General features: G+C 36.6%; 1 pseudogene; it reads left to right on the plus strand.

The window, feature by feature from the left end:
* Window positions 1-18,911, plus strand: part of LOC102745046 (ATP synthase peripheral stalk subunit F6, mitochondrial pseudogene) — a 107,071-nt pseudogene extending 88,160 nt beyond the window's left edge.
* The last annotated feature ends 3,945 nt before the right edge of the window (window positions 18,912-22,856 follow it).

Raw genomic sequence — 22,856 nt, forward strand, 5'->3', positions numbered from 1 at the left:
GGAGAAGGAGGCTGATGGCAGTATGCCATGGTTATGTGATATCCTGGCAAGAAAATGCCTCATTTTATATCACAAACATATGGTCTGGTAATGGTTTTATATTATATTCCTTCAGTGTTTTATTCCCATTTTTAGGAGACCTCTTCTAGACAAGAGCAATATGTTTTCTTGTCGACCTATCACATCAACAGTTAACACATGTCTCTACTTTTAGAGTTCACAACAGTTAAAAAGTTAACCTTATGTTACATATTACCTAAATTTTGATTATGCAGTAAAGTTGATCTCTGATGCTCATCTGTGTTGCAGTTACTGTTTCTCTGTTTACCTTTCAATTAAGGAATTCTCTCCCTTTTTTCAACGGTTAACATTCCTCAAGTTACAACTGACTAAATAAAAATGTGTACAAAATGTGGCAACCAGGATGGTAAAATGACTCTAAACTTAAGGTTTTAAACTAGCGTTTCACAAACCAAATCTGGCCCACAGATGTGTTTTGTATGGCTTACAGAGTGTTTAAACATTTTTAAAAAATTAGTTGCCAACTTAAAAATTGGGAGATTTCAAATAGAAATCTTAATCCTTGGATTCTTTTAAAATCTCCCCAGTAACCCTGGCCCAGGCTTTCATACAACAATTGGTGGATGCAAGGTAGCATCTGCCTCTTCCTCGGGGTTTTCCCCTCTCTGGTCCACCTCAGTCCCATCCAACATGCTCTCAACTTGTTTACATTCGATCTCCCACCCCTGTTGACATCGAAGTTTGAGACTCCTCAGCTACCCTAGCTGGGGAGTTTGGAAAGAATTGGTGGCATGTGGCCCTGGGAAATAAATAATCATGAAAGACAAGTAGCTACCCTCAAATATATGAAGGATTATTCTTGGGGGAAAATGATCAGAGTCAAAGGACTGTTGCCTCAGTAGGCAGAAAAAAATCTAGAGTGAGGCAAATGTTGCCTATATGTAACAATAACATCTTGAATGACAAGAGCCAACCAGAAAAAAAAAAAAAAAGCATTACTCTGGGGCAGAGACTCCCAAGTGTGCAAGCAGGTGTGGGCACGTTGGGATGTCCAATGGAAGCATTGGCTCCTGAGTTGACCAATGATCTCCAAGGCCCCCTCCAGCTCCATGAGTCTATGAACTGGTTTTTTAAAATTGTCCCTTGTAACTATAAAGTGAGGACTACACTAACTGGAAAACTATGAATTTTTAAACATTATTTCATACAAGTCTTTGACATATTTTTGGATTCTCTGGGATAGGGTTTAGCGAATGCCACCTTGTCCTGATAAATCACAGGCAGTGTCCTGATAAGATTTGTTTCAGAGTGTTGGTTTCTAGTTATAAGGCATTTTATTTCCTTTTTAATAACACATGGCAATCAGATATACAGTTTTTCTTCTGGGGAAAAACATTGATTATTTTAAAAACAGTAACATCAGCACAACTGTCAGAAAAAAAAAAAGAAAATCACTCTGAAGTTTTTATTTGCTGAAGAGATTAAAGAAAATAAATACTGCCCCTAAAGTATTTACAAACCACTGGGAAAAAATTACATTAATTGCTTTGCAAAGAAATAGTTATTGAGAAAGCATAAGATTGATGTGGGCATCAATAGATTTCAGCCTTTTCTCTGTTAAGGTTTTTGCCTTTTTACACAGATCAGGGATTGGCAGACCAACAGCCTGAAAGCCAAATCCGGCCCACACTGTGTCTTTGTAAATAAAGTTTTATTGGAACAAACCACATTCATTGATTTTCACATTGTTTAAGGTTGTTTTTGTGCTACAATGACAGTTGGGTAGTTTCAACATGGACCGTCTAACCCCCAAAGCCTAAAATATTTTACTGTTTGGCCCTTAACAGAAAAAGTTTGCTGACACCCTGACACACACTAGCTAACTTATACTATTTATATCACTATTTCTTGTCAGTATAACAAAAACGCAAACTAACCCTTAAGTTGCTAGAAAAGAAAATACCACATTCTCTTGCTTTGGTGGTAAACAAAAGAGCTTTTCTTTCAACTTCTGATGGCTATGTCTCTGTTTTCACCTTGCACCTACTGAGACACAAAACTCAACATATTTTTCAGTTTCTAGCAAGTAATTCACTCATGCAGAAGTATCAGTGAACAATGTAGCCTTCATTAAAGTGTTTGGGGGGAAGGGCGGTGGAATAAAGGTGCTACATTCCCCATAGTAAACAATTTTAAATCCCTTTTTAGACTTTCTCTAGAGTTCTTTCTGCCTGAAATTTGTTGAAAACTTAGTGAATGAATGTTTCTTCACAATTTGGATGATCCCCACGATAAGTGAGAGGAAGCAAAATAGAAAGCTTATTTTCTTAGCAGAATTGTCTTCATTTTCGTTTTCTACTTCCTCTGGGGAAGAGCAGAGAACCACAACACTGTAGTTTAGAATCTTTTTGTAATCTCTGGTCAAAATGTGGAGATCACTGCTTTAGAGGACTAATCCAGTGCACTTGTGTGATATCTCCTAGTTCCCTTAATAATAGATTTTGCAAATATTCTAGAAAAGAAACAATATTACTTGTGCTGCTGAGATTTACAACTCTTAACACTTACCTAGAAATTACAGCCTTTTCTCTATTGCAAAGGATGATGATGGAAGGAGAATATACTGTTGCTAAATATAATTTGGATATACAGTATAGTGCGTGGCTGTTGTTCACAATTTAAATATACCAAGGACTTCTGTTGCTGGCATCATGTCAAAGTAGACATCATGGAAAAAAACACACCTGCTCCAACACTTGGAAATAATGTATCAGACACAAACATCTCTTTAAATGCAAAGCTGAACTCAGGAGCAAAGGAAACCCACAAGGGACAAAAGCTAAGAGAGAAGACCCAAGAGTTTTCCTCTCTTATCTTTCTTCTATGCAGCACACAGCTTCTTGGATCTCTCCCAGGGAATGTCAACTCTCTATTATGCAGAACACTTCAGCTCTGACCCAGTCCTTACCATCATAATTCCATTCAAATTTTCCTCAGGAAGAAAAGTTAGCTCTCTAATAAGATCTCTCCTTCTTCAGAAGGTATTTTTGTGGCTTGTGCCCGACTGACAGCTTGCCATCTACCCAACACCATCCCAAGCTGTGGCTTTGAAGTATTTCTCCAGACAAATGCAGTGTTCACCCGAAGAAGAAATCTGTAACATGGGATTTCTCATTCAATTACCCAAATTGGAAAAAGGATCACGTGAATGAGCAGTGGATAGTTTCCTGTGAGGCAAAGCAAATATTACATGGTCCCTCTCTTCCCTGAAAAGAGGGAGGACTCTCAAAGAGGCAGCAAGCTGCGAGCAGAGCTGGTCAACACACAGCCCAGGGCTCAGAAGCTTTTCCTTGCATCTCTACCCCTTCCAGATACTCATTAAAAAGTGCCACTGATGCTGACTTTGCAGACTGAAGTCTACCAATGAACAGTGCAAAGCAGGAATCAGTCGATCTGAATGTAGAATGAAGGATCATGAAAAGGAAGTTTTGAGAACATATCAATAACACAGAATGCTTTCAGAGTAAAGAGGGGCTCTTCTGGAGTCCAAGTGAAGCATGAAATACCTTAAGGTACCAATGGGAATTTAGGAAAATCAAAGGCTATGTTAAAATATTTAAAGTTTCTGATACTGAGCTTATTTCATTCTGACTCCTCTTTTAGATATGAGCTCAAAGATCACTTCTTTCCAGAATGATTTCCTGACACTATCCTAAATCTCTCTCAGATGCTTCTGGCATTCAGTCTTGTCACCCCTGAATTTGTTTCCTAGTGTCACTGTGACCATTATAATGCCATAATTAATTAGTTGTGCAATTTATCTCCTCTCTAAATGCAAGTTCCACGAAGGGGTACACCTTATTCACTGTTTTAGTTTCAGCGCCTAGCTCTTGCCAGGCATGGAACTGGTTTTGCTAAATGAAGAATCTATAAAATGACTGCAGTGATATGGTTTTGGTCATTGTAATATTATATCTGTTTATGATGCACCTTTGAGCAGTTCTTTTCAAACTTTTAAAAACTGCCATCCAGTAAAAACACATTATACATCCGGACATACATACATACATGCACACAAAATGAAACAATAAAAAATGTTGCTTGCTGTACAATTCATGTACAATTCATTCTAAAATTTTCTAATCTCTTCTGTTTTCATTTTTGAAAGTGCTAGACTTGACCCCCTAAATTGATTTCATAAACTTCTTTTGAATTATAACCTACAGACCTACAGTTCGAAAAACCTTGCCCTGGGGTACTTCATAATCATAAGATGCAACTGAATATTAAATGTGTTTAAACTTTACCTTCATTCATCTGTCTGTATATATTTCATAAGATTTAGATAAAATAAATATTCTTTACAGGGAGGGGGGCAGAGGGAGAGGGAGAGAGAGAATCTTAATGGAGCCCAACATAGGGCTCAATCTCACGACCCTGATATCATGACCTGAGCCAAAATCAAGAGTCGGATACTTAACTTACTGAGCCACCTAGGCACCCCTAGATAAAATATTCTTTGCAGATGCAGCAACATATTTGTCAAGGGGTCCAAAATTCCTTAAATTAACCTCCAGTTGGCAGTACCACTCTGTGGGTACTTACAGGCAGAAGGCAGTATGGGAAGATGGCCAAACATGCTAAAGTCCACTGTGTCTTAAGGTAATAACTTACTTGCAGAAAGTATAATTTACCTAACATTCTGATCGTACATTTATAATTAGATTTGTATTTCTTGCCCAGTTTTACTACATCAGACTAACATATGCTGTGCTACAGATGGAAATCCCAGGTTATTCAGCATCAGGGACCCTAGGGTCTTGTGATTCCAAATTAAACTTGGGTGTGCGCATAAACCATGCAAATTAGGCTATGGCCACATGCTCAACACTGCTGAAAAGAAATCAGGCAATGTCTAGAAACAAAATGCACTGAAGGCTGCCTCCTCTTGCTGGAAAAGTTTTTATTAGGCTTGGTGATTGAAGAGGTTGGTGATTGAAGAGGTTTGCCAGTAAACACTCAACTCAAATTGCCATGACTAGATGCACATGTTTCCTTGACCACCAACACAGGCTGGGTGGCTAGGCATGCTTTACAATGCTCATCCATGGCTACTGAATGGACTTCAACTTTGTGAACTGACCAGAATTTTTGTGGGCTCAGTATTTGGAAAATGTTTTCACATGTGGATGACTGGAGTTGTATTCTTCCATGGGTGATGCACATCAGTTGGAGGAAGACTGTGTTCTTCTCCCTCTTTTCTGGGTGACACACTGGTTGTCTAAGACATCTCTGCCCAGATGTTATCCCAAGACTGAGCTCATTTGAAAGAGTTCATGCTTTCATAGCTTGGAACTGGTTGCAGGGAGATCAGCGGAGCCCTAGCACCTGGTGGCAGGATGTCTCTCCCTATGGTAGACTGGCTTCATTTTCCTCTTCCCGAGGATGTTATGCCTTAAATTTGTGAAAGTAAACTTTGTACTGAAAAGTAAATTTTGTAAGTAAACTTTGTATAGCAAAGTGCAGAAATCATAAGCACAGCTCAATAAATTTTATAAAGGGATTGTACCCATATAATTAACACTCATATCAAGAAACAAAACATTCCTAGTTATACTAGAAGCACAATCCATTCCCATCATTTTCTGTTCCCCAAGGGTAACCATTATCCCTCCATCTAATAGGATGGATGACTTTTTCTTATTTTTTAAATTTTTTATAAATGGACTCTTGCAGAATGTACTTCTTTAAATCTGGATTCTGACATTTCACTATCTGTTTATGAGATTAATCCGTGTGGTTGACTGTAGTTGTTTGTTCATTTTTATGCCTGTGTGGCACTTCAGTGGATGGATATAAAACAATTTTTATACCCATTCTATTATTAATAGACATTTTGGTTGTTTCCATTTTGTAGCAATTCTAAATAATGCTACTATGAACATCCTTGCACATGTCATTTGGTAAACTTATGTACACATTTCTGTTGTTATATCTAGCAGTAGAATTGTGAGAACATAAGACATAAGGATATCCAGCTTTAAGTGAAATCTGAATAATTCTCCAAAGTGATTGTACACTCCCACCAGCAGGGTGTGCAAAGCCCGGTTGCTCCATATTCTCATATTGTCCATCTTTTTAATTTAATTTAATTTAATTTTTTAATTTATTTATTAGAGAAGGAGAGGCGGGAGGGGCAGAAGGAGAGGGAGAGAGAGAATCTTAAGCTGGACATGGAGCCTGACGTGGGGCTCAATCTCACAACCCTGAGATCATGACCTGAGCCGAAATCAAGAGTTGGACACTTAACCGACTGAGCCACCCAGGCACCCCTGTCCATCTTTTTAATTTTAGTCACTCTGATGGGTATTTTTCATTGGAAAGGCATGGACTTTGGAATTACACAGACATGACTTTCAGTCTTGCTGTGTCACATTCTAGCAGTTTATGTGGTCTCAAGCAAGTCACGTTTCCTCTCTGAATCTTGTGTTCCTCATCTGCAACATGGCAATAAAAATACTTACCATTTAGGAGAGTTGCAAATTATAAATAAAATAATATGTGCAAATAATAACTATTATTTCTTAAGCATCAACCATATACTGCTATGCTAAGTACTTATCTACACCAGTGAGCTTGAAACATAGTATTTATGAACATCACCAATAATAATAGTTATATTCCCCACCATCAGACTTGTAAATATCCGGCCTTTTATAGAGACTCTGAGTTAGTCTTGCCATTATGCCCAGAAGATTGGGCTGCTCTATCTCCCAAGACAAAGGAGGCAGAACCTAGTGCTTTATAGTTGTCCAAAAAGTGTGTCAGGATGTCACTGGGGCAGCTGCGATTTTATTATTTCTGTCTGTTATTTCATTTCAAGTTCCCAAATAATACCAGAATGTCATGATGGAAATGGCTTATAGTAGACCAAGGAACCAGCAGGTGAAGACATAAACTCTTATTTTTCCCCAAATTAAGAACAAGAAATGACTGGGGGCATATTTGTGTTTTCCAAATGCTTTTACTATAGAGTCTGCATATGAATGTATTCATTTGTCAAAACTTTGCCACATCTTTTTCTTCAAAGAGGTGTCATGTTGCCTTAAGAATTGAAAAGTAATTTATTGTCTGTCTTCCTGCCCAATTTATGGAAGCTTAAAAAGCCTTCAGTTTTAGAAGAATGAGTCCATGATTTTCAGAAGACATGAAGAAACCTTTAGGTTTGGCAGATCTCTTTCAACAGTTGGTATCAATCCAACAGCTCTTCAATTGCCAGGGCTCTGTCTACACAATAGGAAATTAAACATTTAAGCAGAAAATAAAACATCACAGGGAATTCTTAGTTGCAAACTGAAAGTGTACCGCACGTTCTCCCTCTGTTACTGCTGTATTATTTGGATGGGGAGGAAGATGGTGATTTCTCACTTTGGTTGTTAGGGACCCACTCCCTCTTGGGTTCACAAACATAAGCCTCTGGGTTCTTACTGAACCGTGTTCTCTATGTTCTGTGTTCTCACTTGTCTTTAGGTTTAAGAAATAATCATAGTGTTCCCCGAATACAAGGCTGTTTAGAAACCATGGAAGAATGATTCCTAAGTTAATAAACCTAAAACACATTTGCCCAACATAGTTCCTTTAATTTTTAAAGGCTTGTATAATTTAAGGGAATTTAAATCCATGTGTTTTTTATTCACTTGCACTGACATCATCAAAATAGCCCTTTTAACAGCTAGTTGAGCCTTTTTTAATAAAGTTCTCTTATGACTTGTTTCTTTTTGAAAACAAGATTTTTTTTTTTGCCAAAGGCAAATGAACTTAAATGCCAAAAGATTTGGATTTCAATCAAGACTCCAAACCTGTATATTCTGAGGTTGAAAATTTTTCAAATGGGCTCCTGACTCTCCACTGAAATTAGCTGCAAAGAAGGAAAAAGTACCATCTGAGTGAAGTTTGTGGTCAAATCTGGTGTCAGAAGACTAAAGAAACGTCTATATTTGTTGCTTAATTTTGTGCCAAATCTGAAATGAATCAATGTACAATGTGTATTGGATTATTACAGAAATGTGATCCACTGCCAAGTGGTTAACTTTTCCACCATATCTGGTTATCATGAGTAAACCACAATGCTGTACTCTCCAGAGGTTAGAAACTCAGCACACAGCGGCTGTCTGAGATTTGTGAGAAGTGATTGTTTTAACAGAATCATTTTGGAAAAAAAAAATCTTTCACTCAACATTGTAGATGCTTATAATACATATGCATGCTCATGCATGTGTGTTAAGAAATACATATATACATGTGTGTACAGGAATATATATATGCATTTATAGGATATATATATATATATATATTCCCCTATATATGAAGTTTTCTTTTTAGTAAGAATACTCTTCTCTAAAGATATGCTTAATGATTTAGCAAGTGAAATTATAATCTGAGCATAAAATATGTAAAGGAGTTTCAGCCTTTATAAATATATCCACATGCTACAGTCAAAACAAAACTCTTAAAGCTTTTTGGTATTAACAATTTGAGACTGTTTTTCTCTTTGTCAAAATGTATATAACTAAGCAGTAATCTGAGAGATGTATGACTGGGAATAGTTGAATTTTACAGGAATCTGTGAAGCAAATGGGCATTTTGATCCCCCTCCAGCCCTCCAGCACAACTGCAAAAACCAATGCTCCATTTGACAAACAAATTTGTCTGCCATCATGAAACTCCTCAAAGGATAATTCCCCTGTAATGGAAAATTAAAAGTGAGAAAGAAAGAAGAAGAAAGGGACAAGTTCCCTGATTCTATTTTACAATTGAGATTTTTTAAAAGAGGAGCTTGACATATACACACTCACATGAAGGTACATAAATATTAATAGAGCCAGGCTTCTGATAAAAATAGAAACCAGAGTCTTCATCATTGTATTACTGCTAACAGATTTGATTGTATCATTCTTTTTTAAGGATAGCTCTACATTTTCCTATAGGGTGGAATTTGTTTGCTGTCAAAATCTCTGGAATCGTCAAAACCAGTTTTCAAAATCCAGCCTGTATGATATTAAAAGAATATTCATGAGTTTACAAAACTGTCTTCTTTAAGAAATTTTAATTAGCAAAAATTCATATTTACAAATGAGATGATGATTCCTATGTACTTGCTCTTGTCCAAGGTTTGTCACAAGGTATCTCATTAAAATTTTAAAACCTTGACAAGGAGAAGACCATTGTCCCCCACTGATAAATATAGAAACTTTGACATATAGAGCTATAGCGGAATGAATGAATTTCATTATGAATATATAGTCACAGAATTTTTAGTGGATTCACCACAGGGTCCATTTAAATATGAACTTCCATTGTGCTTTGAATAACTGGATGAAGGTTGGAGACAAAGTATAGAAATAAAGCAGGAGAAAAATCTAAAGGAGATACCACCCTTTGAAGATCAAACTGAAATTAAAGAGTTGCCAGTGACAAGTAGGATTTGATTTAAAGACATTTGATTTGTATCTTTCAAATAACTCCTTGACTGCATAACATGAAGTACATCACTATTTGCATTATTAAGCAATAGAAGTTTTCAGAAGTGTTTTATATATTGACTTTTCAGCCTAATCCAGAGAATGCTGTTTCATATTGGCAGCAAAATTGCTAGATTCTATGACTTAGCTATGTGACCTTGGCAAATCACAAACTTTCCATATTGCAATTTCCTCATTTATAAAATGGCAGTGATGATATATAGACATATTGTACAAGAATGAATGTACTGAAATATCTGAAAGTCTTTTGACTTCATTATAAGCTACAAAGATGTCACTGTGTTCAATTATAGTTATACACCAAACTCTCTCATCTCTTCCTCTCTGTCTCTCTTTTCTCTTCCCCTTCACCCTCACCCCTTACCGCCCCCCTCACCAATATATTCTCTCCTAGAATCGTAGGTTGTCAGAACTGAAAAAAAGGCAGAGAGATCAGGCAGTTCTATCAAAAGAGAAAATAAAGTTCCCCCAAAAATGAAATAATTTATCCCAAGTCACAAAGCTAACAAAGCTAATTAATGGCATGAGTAGGTTTAGGTCCCAAGTCACTGGAACTCCCAATCCTTACCTCCTAGGGAGGCACTCTAGCAGAGAAATTAAGAGCATAAGATTGGGTAACAGATAAACAGGTTCAGCCTCTCTCACTGATCAACTCTCTGTATCTGTAAAATGGGATTAAAAACAATATAACACCTGGCATTACTGCGAGATATTTAAACACTTTGCAGAATGCCTGGAATTTACTAGCACTGAATGAACATTATGGATTTTTATCATTTTCTCATTGCATTTCATTGTTTCTCACTGCATTTCATTGTGAAGAAACTTCACTTTCACAGTGTAGGCTGCCCACCTCCATTTTTCTGAGGTGGACCTGAATCAGGAATTGCCTTCTCAATGGCCCAGATGATTCTACTTCAGAGTATTAACAGCTAACTTGAGTTCTTGCTACACTATACTTTGAGATAGGTAGTAGCAAGAAAACTTTATTACAGATGAGAAAACTGAGGCACACAGAAGTAACTTATTCAAGAGCACCTGGCTACTTAGCGGCTCCAGAGCTCACATTTTGTATCATTGTGATACACTGAAGCTAAAGCAGTGGAGGGCATTCAGCATCAATCACCAAGTCCAGGTGATCAAGGATGGGAAGTCAGGAAATGTGCCTCCTTCTCCATTCACTATGAACTTCTAAAGAGAACTGCCTTCTGGAGAATTATGTGCACATAACTGTCAGTCTGCAAAGGAAAGGGACTTCACAATTATGACATGGCAGATTCACAGTTGGCCTGGAGACCTAAGCCAAATCCCCCAAGAGTGAAAACAAATGGGATGCTACGACCAAGTCCCCATGGGTGCTTGTCCAAGACCGACATACTTGGGACACTCTCTGCTGGAGCCAATCCTGACATTTATACATTGGAGATGCTGCAGCTCAAGGTTAAAATGGTAGACTGTTGGGGAAAATGTGCCCATTGATGTCATCATTCTTAGAAGTTGTGTTCACCTCTCATTTCTGGGAGCATTAGATTCATGAGCACTTTGGTGTTAAAAAGCTAATTTAAAAACCGAGTTGGATATTTAATTATTGTTTGATTTGGGGTTACAGCCTTTCATTTTTCAAACATCTTAAGAGCAGAGAATGAAAATTGTTACCTAAGAAACTATTGAAATTCTCTTAACTCTTCTGGGTATGTATTATGTATTATGTATTCCACGAGTTCTCTGCCAGGGATATAAGTCAGAAACTCTCCTGCTGGTTTTGATTACAGCTGCAAAGTCACAGATTTGAACAGCTCTAGACAATCATTCTTCTGAACCTGCACATAAATATAAAACATTTTCTTTATCCTTATCACATAAACCTTCAATGAGGTTTGCTTCAAAGTAAATTCCAGTTTTCTTCCATTTTTTTCTCATTTATCATTTTAATAATTAGCAAACTACTTTTTTTTGCAAAAAGGTACTCCATTTGCATATTCAAAGGTCACTGTACAGGTTCAAGCTATTTAATATCAAAGCAATGATAATTTAACAATCTCTTCTTCTGGAGTCAGATAAAACACAAAATTACCTCTGGCTTTTTAATTTTGCACATTTACAGACACATGATAAAAATATGAGATTAAGATAAGGGCAGGAGCAATATAATGAACCATCAGTTAAGCTATGGTAAACTTTCTTCATATCTAGCTTTGGGTCTTTGCATTGCCACTTTATTATTTAAAATGGAGCCATCACATTTCAGTAAGTGGTATCAAGAACATAATTTGCTAAGACACTTCTTTATTTGAGGTGCTGTCAGGATTGGCAATGAGAAATGACACAGTCCCTCAGTTGTACGCGACAGGCGCCACTATATTAGTCCAGCACTTGTGTATTTCTCTGCTGTTTTTGAAAAATTGCATTTCCTTTGTGTAAGCAGAACAAAAAGAAATAGAAATCGGCTCCATGTGAATTCTGTGGTCCTCTATATTAAACTGTAATTGTTTCCTGGTAAAAAAACCAAGCCAGCAGGATTTCCTGAAAAATAATTTACAAGGATGGGTACTGGGTCCAGCTTGTTTTTTTCCCTGTGCTTCTGTGATTGATGACACTGCAAGGAGCTGATGGATTTGCTGCTGCTGGATCTCCAGAAAGTTCTTTTGCTTTAAACAAACTGCAATCTTCCAAAAAAAAAAAAATGTCTTTACATGGCATTCACTTTCCTGGATTTTTGGTTCCTAGTTGCTTTTCAACTCTTGGCACTGCTCTGAGGGACCCAGCTAATGGACCCCGTTGCATCAATACAACCATAAAGACAGCTTGAATGAATTATTTAAGGTAATGGCTAGGCAGAAATTTGTAATTCAATCTAGGTAGTTCAATATGAGCTATGATCTTTAGAGAGGTAATATGGAAAGAATGCTGGCTTGGGGTCCTACACACCTGAGTTCAGATCCTTCCTTTCCTACAGCATAACTTGTACATGTCACTTAAACTATGTGAGCTACAATTTCCTCTTATGCAAAACTGGGGAATGATGAAGCTTATTTTCAAAAGAGGAAGCAACAAACTTCTTATGAAAGCCCAGTGAGTTGGAAAACAGTTTGTAAATCATAGATGGTTTTACAAATAATAAAACCCTAAAAATGGTAAATCAGAGACTCAGGCCCCATTCTTTGAGGACCCCCATATTATTTTAAAATAACAAGCACTAAGGAAGAAAAGCTAGCTATCCTTAGACCTTACAATATGCTGGGCATTATGCCAGGCCCATAATACACATTCTCATTTATACCTCACAAAAGAATGTGTCATTCTTCTCTTTTATAGTAATAATTATGACAAATAATTATTGACTGCACGATATATACCGTATACTGTGCTAAGTAATTTACACACAAAATTTCATGTAATCCTTAAAATAATCCTATGATGAAGGTGCAGTGTTATCCCTACTGAAGAAATGGAGGTTCAGGGAAATTAACTTGCCCAAAGTCATATAGCTGATCAGTGGGACTCATTAAACCACCTCCCAGCAAAAACATCAGCCCCATCTCTAATTATATAACCTCTTGTTTTTTGACCTTCTGATCTCTTCACATCTTGCATGCATTTTAATCTGACTTTATTTGTAAAAGCATGCAGTAGGACTGGGAGTTGGGCATAGGATGACTTGTCGTGTGACTTGTTCTGGGGTCCTCAGATCTTCATTCACATCTCATGTCACTGTAGCCCTGCATACTCTGCAGGATCAGGCAAAAGCCCTCAGGCTTATAGGTTTCCTCTCTTTTGTCCTTTGGTATGCTTCTAGGCCAGGGTTGACAGCATAAAAGGAATAAAATCCAAACATACTATATCATATGAAATGAGGTTAGAATAATGACATAACTACACTTGTGATAGCCTGGCTATATATCCAGCAAGGATAGTCACGTGGTCATTTGTTATTGAAAATAATATGCTTTAGAAGGCAATACCAATTAAGTTCCATAAAGGCACCTTCCATTCATTCCTAATATTTGAGTCCCAGGCACAAATAATGGAGCTTTGGAGGTACTGCATCATAAGAAGGAGAATCATAATCCTTCAAACCTGCTTGTGCTGGGGCAGATGAATGGGTGAAATGTTTGACAAATTCTCTATCATTTTAGAGGAGACTGAGAAGCAGAGCAGAGCACCAAATGAGAACCTGAGGGCCTCGGAGGCCTGTCAAAAATCGGACCAAGTAAACATTCACACCCAGGAATTAAATCAACAGAAAAACCTAGTAGGCAACAACTTTTGCTATTGTTCCATCCCAGGAATCTTTCTCACCCTCACATGCTAGATGGCTTCTTCACAGACACTAAGCTTTGTTACTTGCCATGTATACAGTGTGGTGAACAAAGAAGGAAGCAGGATGAGATTTCTGTTCCAATGAGGTAATTACTTGCATTAGCTCTTTAATCCTTGTCCTGAGAATTAAAATAACATAATATGTGCCAAGCACACAAAGCAGGACTGCACCTGGCACATGGTAAGCAGTCAAGAGGTGCTGCTTGTTGTTGGTGTTGCCATTGTTTCCATCATACTTTCCTCTTTTCTTTCTAGGCATTCCTCACCAACTCAAGCCATGTCCTACCCATTTATCTACCATTTTGGAGACAAAGAGAAGACATAACTAAGAGGAAGAAATAAAGAAGTACTTAGGAATAGAAGAGCAGAGATAGTTGCTCTCCAATATTCTGCCTGAGTTCATAAGCTCAGGCAGAATACTCTATGTCAGTGCGCTTATCTACAAAATGGGAGGATGGGAAGACCTGCTGTTTGACAAGCCATAGGGTAATTTAACATCAATATATAGCCAAGGAGCAAAGAACCTAAATTTCTGCTGAATCCCTGGATGCTAGTCGGGGGCGGGGGGGGGGGATGGGCACTGTGTGCACGTATGGATCTCATTCACTACACTTCCTTTTTTGTCAAAAATAGAAGCAAAATTTGCCTTAAACATAGCTGTTTTTGGGTATTGTCTGCTCTGAATAAGGAAGTTTTTAAGAGTCCTGTGAGGACAATGCAACATGTGACATGTTCATCTTAACTTCCCAATATGAGGAGACACAATGCATAATGTAGGCATTTCCCTCTCTCTATATGTGTGTGTATATGTGTGTGTGTGTATGAATAGGCGTATACACATATTACTTATATACATTATATGTCTATATTATATATACACACACATATACACATATGTACACATACTTAGACATGCAAACTATTGTGCTTAAAATATTTTCGTTCATGACACATTCTTACTGTTGACTTGCACAGGCCTTCTTTTCTTTAAGTGATATATTAAACTACAAAAACCTTCCCCCTCATGGAAATTAGAACATTGACAAGTACTTACATATACTTCTTGGTATTACCTCATCCCTTCTTTATTCCCCCCTGAAAATAACCATATCCTAGATTTTGTGTCCATCATCAGCTTGCTTTCCATTTATATCATTTTATCATGTCGAAAAAATTATATTCTCATTTTAGTCATTTTTAACTATAAGAATGCTGTATGTAATAAAATATCCTGGGACTGACTGTTTTTATCTAAAATGATTGCTAAAATCAATCCATTTGGTTGTATGTAGCTATACGTCAATTTTTTTGACACTTACATTGTAATACACCACACTTTATTTATCCATTCTTCTGTCAATGGGCATTTGAATTATTTCCACATTATACAATCTGAAATGTATATTAACCAGTACTAATTCAAAGAGCACCCAATGCTTTTCTTTAAACACTTTACCACTCGGACACAGTCATGAAACCAGTCAAAGGGAAAGGAATAAGGGTTGAATGCATTTTAGTAAGGCCTGCTTTTTGGGGTGGGGGAGTTCCCTTTAGTAAGGACTGGTGCTTGCCTGTTAACGCCAGTGGATGCATTTTTATAAAGATTTTATTTATCATTTCCTGAGCCAGCCATTTCCAATCAACAATAGCTTTGCTACTTTAAACTGTGCTTCAGTTTCTTTCTCTTTGAAAATAACCAGGCTGATTTTAAAAAACTGTAAGATTCCTCTCACCCCCTGAGATTCTAAGCCCTGAAGGAGAGAGAGGGACCTATCTACAGTAGGACCTCCTCACATTTGTTGTGGAATTATGAAGCACATGATACTCTATATTTTATATACAGTATTTTATTTAATGTTTGCAATGACCTGATGAAGTAGTTACTATTATCTTCATTTTAGAGATAAAGAAACTGAGGCAGAGATTAAAGAAAAGACCACACACACATCTAAGGTTTTAAAAAGCTAGCTAGTGAGTCATGGAATGAAGATGGAAATCCATCCAGCCTAAAGCAAAAACCCACCCTGTTGGCCAAGCACTCTGGATCTCAGCCAGCTGAGCCATCTTTTGAATTCCCTAGAGTTCTAAGAGCAATCATTGTCAAATTCAAGCACGAAACTTGCATCTCAAGCTAGAAGACCTTCCTCCCACAAACCAAACAATGAAATTGTTTTTGGAATAGAAGGTTTTTCTTCTAGGAATAGATTTTTTCATCAGTACCTGGTTAAAAAAAATCACTTATGCATTTTTTTGGTTCGTTATCATGACCATTCACTCATAAGTGAACAGAGCAGACTTGAAGTTGCTAAGACTGAAGATGTCACAATGAATTCTGATGGAGAACTTTTGTGTCACCAGCGTTCCAAACTGTGATATGTTAGCATATTCTTATAATGTTTTATATACTTCTTTTTAAAAGATTTATCTATTTGAGAAGGTGAGTGAATGAGAGAGAGAGAGAGAGAGATGGGGGGGCAGAGGGAGAGAGAGAATCGCAAACAGACTTTCCACCAAGTGGGGAGCCCGACATGGAGCTCAATCCCATGACCCTGGAATCATGACCTGAGCCAAAATCATGACCTGAGACGCTTAGCCAACTGAGCCACCCAAGTACTCCTATCCTTACTTCTTAGACATTTCCCCGCAGTGTGACTGCAGCACCATGGAAAATTCAATTCAGAATGTAGAAATTAGTGCAATATTTGAATATTTTTGCTAATATGCAAAGCTGCAGAATTTTCAGTTTATTAAATATTATCAGTGTATGAAAGCTTCAGTTCATTAGGAGGCGGAAAGAATACAGTGTTGCCAACTTATAATCATCAGCCAGTGAACATTCATCTTGTATCGTGTGCAGAATACTGAATGAGGCAGTTGGGGCACGATAAAATAAGTAGAAGACTGCATCAAATGATTTTATAATTTAATTGAGAAAATTATCTAAACTTAAGAGCAGCTTATTAAATATCAAATACAAATTTAAATGGTATGAATTAAATTGGTGTATACTTAGGGAACACAGAGTAAGAGAGGATTTACAGGTTAATCAGAGACCAGCTTTAAGGAAATTACATGTGCTCTAAAAGTCGTAACTCCTCTTGAATACTACCGTGTGCAAGCTTCTATGCTTTAGCACTGCCCAAGCAGTATCTCATTTGATCTTCACAACCACCTTTTAACAAAGCATTGGTTTTGCTCCCATTTAAAAAATAAAGATGAGGAAACCAAGGACTAGAAAGCCAAGACAATATACTTAACGTCACTCAGCTAACTGGGTCAGGATTTAAGCCCAAGTCGGTCTGACACTGAAGCTGATGTGCTAATCATTATGTGTACTCTATTTAAAGAAACTGCACAAAGGTGGATGTTGGCTCTGGAGAGATGGACAAAGGGAGATGAGCACATTCTTAGAGAACAGCACAGGCACAAAGGGAGGTGTCATGTGGAAGGCTGGAGATAAATCAGCTTTTTTTTTTTAACCTTTGAACTAACTTTAAACTTCAAACAAGTTACAAAAACAGTAAGAAGAGTTCTCTTGTATGCCTTAACTTCCTTTCCCTGGTTGTTAACATCTTACACAACGATGTTCAAGAACAAGAAATCAACATTGGCACAATATTACTAGCGAGACTTTAGATCTTATTTAATATTCCAATTTTCCCATTAGTGTTCTTTTTCTGCTCCAGGACCCTATCCAGGATCCCATATTGCACTTAGCTGCCATTTCTCCTTAGACTCCTCTTGTCCATCACAGTCCTCTGGTCTTTCCTGGTCTTTCATGGTTTTGACACTTTTGAAAACTACCGATCTGTTATTTTTGTAGACTATCTCCCAATTTGCATTTGTTCAGTATTTTCTCATAATGGAATGAGGCTATACAGTTTTGGCTAGAATATCACAACAATGATGTTTCTGTCCTTAGTGCACCATATCTCGAGGTTCAAGATATCAATGTATCTTATTACTGGTGTCTGCTAGGTTTACCCACTGTAAAATTACTATCTTTTCCTTTGTAGTTGATAAGTATTTAGGGGTGGGGGAGATTGCTTGAGACTAGGCAATTCTTATTTTTCCTCAAATAATTGCTCCCTAATTTTAGTATCCATTGGTAGATCTTGTCTGACATTATTAGTGCAGTGTTTGCCTAATGATGGTTCTCTATTTCTCTCTTTTCTTCTACATTTGTTGATTGGAATACCATTGTGAGAAGGAGCTGTCTCTTCGCCTTTACTTATTTAGTTATGTATATATGCATGGATTATGGATACTGGTTTATTCCATAGGTTAAATCCAATATTATTATTATTATTATTAATTTTGTGGCTTGAATTATTCCACCTTTGACCACTGGGAGGTCCCTCAGGTTGGATCCTGTATTCTTTTGACAAGGTTCATTTATTTAAATAATTTCCTTGCTTTCTGGCATAACATGCTATCCTAGGTTCCTCTTGTGTATTTCTTGACCTAGCCCTGGAATCAAATACTTCTTCAAGAAGATATGATTCCTGAGAATGGTGGCAGCCGTGGAGGCTCTGGCAGCTCGGGACTGAGTGCAAGTAACAAAATCACCATGATTCTTCAGAGGCTCTTCAGGTTCTCCTCTCTCATTCAGTCTGCAGTCTCAGTTCATTTGAGGAGGAACATTGGTGTTACAGCAGTGCCATTTAATAAGGAACTTGATCCTGTACAGAAACTCTTCGTGGACAAGATTAGAGAATACAGAACTAAGCGACAGGCATCTGCAGGAGCCACTGATACTGGCCCAGAGTACCAGCAAGACCTAGAGAGGGAGCTTTTTAAGCTTAAGCAAATGTATGGTAAAGCAGACATGAATAGGTTCCCGGACTTCAAATTTGAAGATCCTAAATTTGAAGTCATCGAAAAACCCCAGTCCTGAAGAAAGAATGTAAACTTTATTTGGTAATTTGTCCTAGATTAGTTGTACAACTGTATCAGAATAAACATACATTTCTCAGCTGTCAAGTGTTCTTTTAATTCTGATTCCAAATAAATTATTTGGTGATGTTGGGTGTGCAAAAAAAGAAGAAGATATGATTCCTTCTATTGAAGAACAGCGATTAGAGACCAAGATTTAGGTGCTAGGTATGCTCAGATTAGATTTTATTACCATCTTCAGATTTTTCTTTCTCATTTATGAGAACTAATCTTGGTGATATGGGAATGAAGAGAACCACTGGGTAAGCCTTTAAAGTATTTTACATGCCAACCTAAAGAGTTGGGATTTGATATCATTGATATTAGAGAGAAATTTTGTAAAGCTAAGCAGGGGAGTAAGTGATGGAATTGTGTTACAGGATAATTCTCATACTCAGGTGCAGGATATAACAGGTGAGTGGGCAAAAGCCTGGATGATTAAGAAAAACTAGGTAAGGTTACCTTTGCACTGAGTGAGAGAGGCCTAGTAGTAGAATAAAAGTGTAGGAAGAAGAAAGAAAAGGAAGAAGCAGAAACATTAGAGAAAAATAATTGGCTAGAGATGGTGATAGACACAACAGAGGGTTGGGGGAAGTGTAAAATTATTCTGTTTGGTATTTCAGAGAGCTGAATATATAGAGGTGTCACTGGTAATATCAGGAATGATTGATTCTGTGTCAAGAAATCACAGATTTCAGTTTTGGCATATTTAGCTTAAGAATTATTGAGACATGGTAATGGAAATATCTCCAGTAGGAATGGGAGGTATTATACTAAAGATATTGTATTTTTGAACTCCTAATACCTACCTCTGTCTGCCCTTTCAGTGGGTATTTAGAATAATAATAGCTAACATTTTTAAGTGCTTACCTTGTGTCAGGCTTATGCCAGGCATTTTTATATACATCAAGCATATATATATATATATATATATATATATATATATATATATATATTATGGATATTAAAAAATATAAATATGGCCTTATTTAATCCTCATAATAGTCATATTCATATCATTTCCATATTTTTATGGAGAAGCTGAGATTCAAAAAGACTGAATAGCTTGACCAAAGGGACACAGCTAGTAATTTATGAAATCAAGATTTAACTCCAGCTCATATGACTCCAATGCCCCTACTTTTCATCAATGCACTGTTTTTAAGAGAAAAGTAGGTAAACATATAGAGTGATCAAACAAAAAAGCATGCCTTACAGAAATAGATTTGAGACTTATTTGTGCAAATGAATTCACTAGAAGAGTAAGGCTAAAGGAATAAAAACACCCTAAGACAGAATCTCAATAAAATAGAATTGAAACAAGGAAGACAAAGTCAAAGATGATTAAAAGGAATAAAACAGAGAAGGAAATAGAAAATACTGTTAGCATATCAGAGAAAAACAAAATGCTATGGTAAGAGATTTCTACCAGTAATGGTAGGTAAGTTTATTGCAGGCCAACACCCCTGCCAAGGACAATTATAAAATGCATAAAATGTCTCAAACCATTTGTTTTAAGGTATCAGAAAGCTTACCAAATTAGCAAAGACCTCAAGAGACAAGATCCCAGAGTAAAGTGAAGCTCCTACGTAAACAACATCAATGCCCTTTGCCTGTGCAGCATTTGTCAGTTTTGAAGAGACTGTACAAAGCTTCTGGAAGTCTTAATGGGACTTGGGGTAAGAAATTGGAATTCAGGGTCTATCAAGAAGAGGCCTTAGTAAATAACCTACACTTTCAGCTGGGACTACAAATGACTATACTTTAGAAATTTACCATCCCTCACATAGAATAAAGTCCACCTCTAATTGACTCTATCCAAGATTCAATTAAGGCAATCTGCCCAACACTAAATGCCTTCCGGTAGAAAAAGTAAATCCTTTTTGGAGGAAGATAATACTTTACAAATTTTCATACACTGTGTATAGGATTCAGTAAAAAATTAGCCAGTATCCAAGAGACAAGAATAAATGCCCCAAATCCAAGACAAAAAGAAGAAAACAGACACAGACCTATACAAGATCCAGATATTATCATCAGACTTGGATATTAAAATATATGTGATTAATATAATTCAAAAAATAAAAAGACAGACAGATTTCAGAAGAGAAATGGAAACTATAAAAAGGAATCAAATGGGAACTACAGAATTGAAAAATATAATTGAAATGACATCTTAATAGACAGCTTCAAGAGCAGATTAGGTAAAACTAAAGAAAATATTACTAAATTAATATTTGTGTCAGAATAAAATATTCAAGCTGAATCACAGGGAGAGAAATAGTGAAAACCACATTTTTAAAAGTGTGGTAGACATATAGGACATGGCAAAAGATAGAGTACTCGTATAATTGGAATCCTAGGAGAAGAAAGAGAATAAGGCAAAAGTAATACTCAAAGAGATAAGGGCTGAGAACCTCCCAAATGGATGAAAATACACCAAGTCCTAAGTTGAGGAAGTGCTACGAACACTACCAATGAAGAAACAACCATACTGAGGTATTTCAGGAGCTTTCCAAGAAAAAAAAAGGGACAGGAGTAAGATAGTAGCTAAAGGCTCAACAGAAACATACAAAGCCAGAAGATAATGGGATTATATTTTCAAATTGCAAGGGAAAAGAAAAAATGGAAAAAAAATCCAACTTTGATTTGTTTGTCTGATGGTAATCCTTCAAAAGAGAAAAGAAAAATGAGATGCTTTCAGACCAAAATAGAGATTTTATCACACTGTAGGAAATACAGGAAAGCCCTTCTTTAGTCCAAAGTGAAATGATCCCTGATGGACACACTGAAATGCTGGAAGAAATGAAGAACAAGGAAAAAAGATAAACATACAGGGAAAATCTAGATGAATATTGATCATATACAAGAATACCAATAATGTCTTATAGAGCTAATACACACACACACACACACATAGAATGTCATGACAACAAAAGCACAAAAAAAAAAAAAAAGGAAAAAGGTTATTAAAGTGTTCAAAGACCCTTACATGTCTTGGGTAGTGGCAAAAATAATTTAAATTGAAATTTAATATGTCAAAGATATTTACAGTGATGTCTTAGAGTAGCCACTGAAAGAATAATAAAAAGGAATAATAAAAAGTTATGATAAAAATAGTAACTGGTGCTTCAAAAGAAACCAAGAAAGCAAAGAAAAGGGAGGGACAAGTAGATGACAAATTAGAGAACAAATTTAAATCCAAACATACTAATAGCACAAAATGTAAGCATACTGAACACTGTAATTTTTTAATCACCAAATAATATTTAAAAAAAAAAAACATCACAGACTGCTTAAAGGGATGTACTTTAAATATAAGGAAATAAATACAAGGGAAATAAAATAATGGGGAAAATACACAATGCAAAATGAATCAAAACAAAGATGGGATAGTTATGTCACTATTGGAAAACAGGCTGGAAGTATTGCTAGAGATAAAACTGGGATTTGTTTCATAACTATAAAATGGTCTATTAATAGGAAATTGAATAAAAACAAAGTATATGCACCTAAAAAATATCCCCAAAATATATTGAAAAAAAGTTGACAGAAATAAAGTGAGAGAAAAATCAATTATAGGCGAAAGGTTTTTTTTTAATTTTTTAATTGTTATGTTAATCCCCATACATTACATCATTAGTTTTAGATGTAGTGTTCCATGATTCATTGTTTGTGCATAACACCCAGTGCTCCATGCAGAACATGCCCTCCTCAATACCCGTCACCAGGCTAACCCATCCTCCCACTCCCCTCCCCTCTAGAACCCTCAGTTTGTTTTTCAGACTAAAACAATAAGTAGACTAAAACTACAAAAAAAAACACAATAAGAATGTAATAGATATGTACCACATGATTAATATGCTTGACGTCTATAGAACTCTGCATTCAAAGACTGCAGTTTTTCAAAATAGAGAACATTTACCAAAATTAACAAGACATTGAACCGTAAAGCAAATCTTAACAAATTTTCAAAAGATTGAGGGAAAAGAAGAGCCATACACACCCCAGTGTTCATAGCAGCAATGTCCGCAATAG

Source organism: Leptonychotes weddellii, chromosome 6, assembly GCF_054177405.1.
Source record: "Leptonychotes weddellii isolate Sample4059 chromosome 6, ASM5417740v2, whole genome shotgun sequence".
Lineage (NCBI taxonomy): Eukaryota > Metazoa > Chordata > Mammalia > Carnivora > Phocidae > Leptonychotes > Leptonychotes weddellii.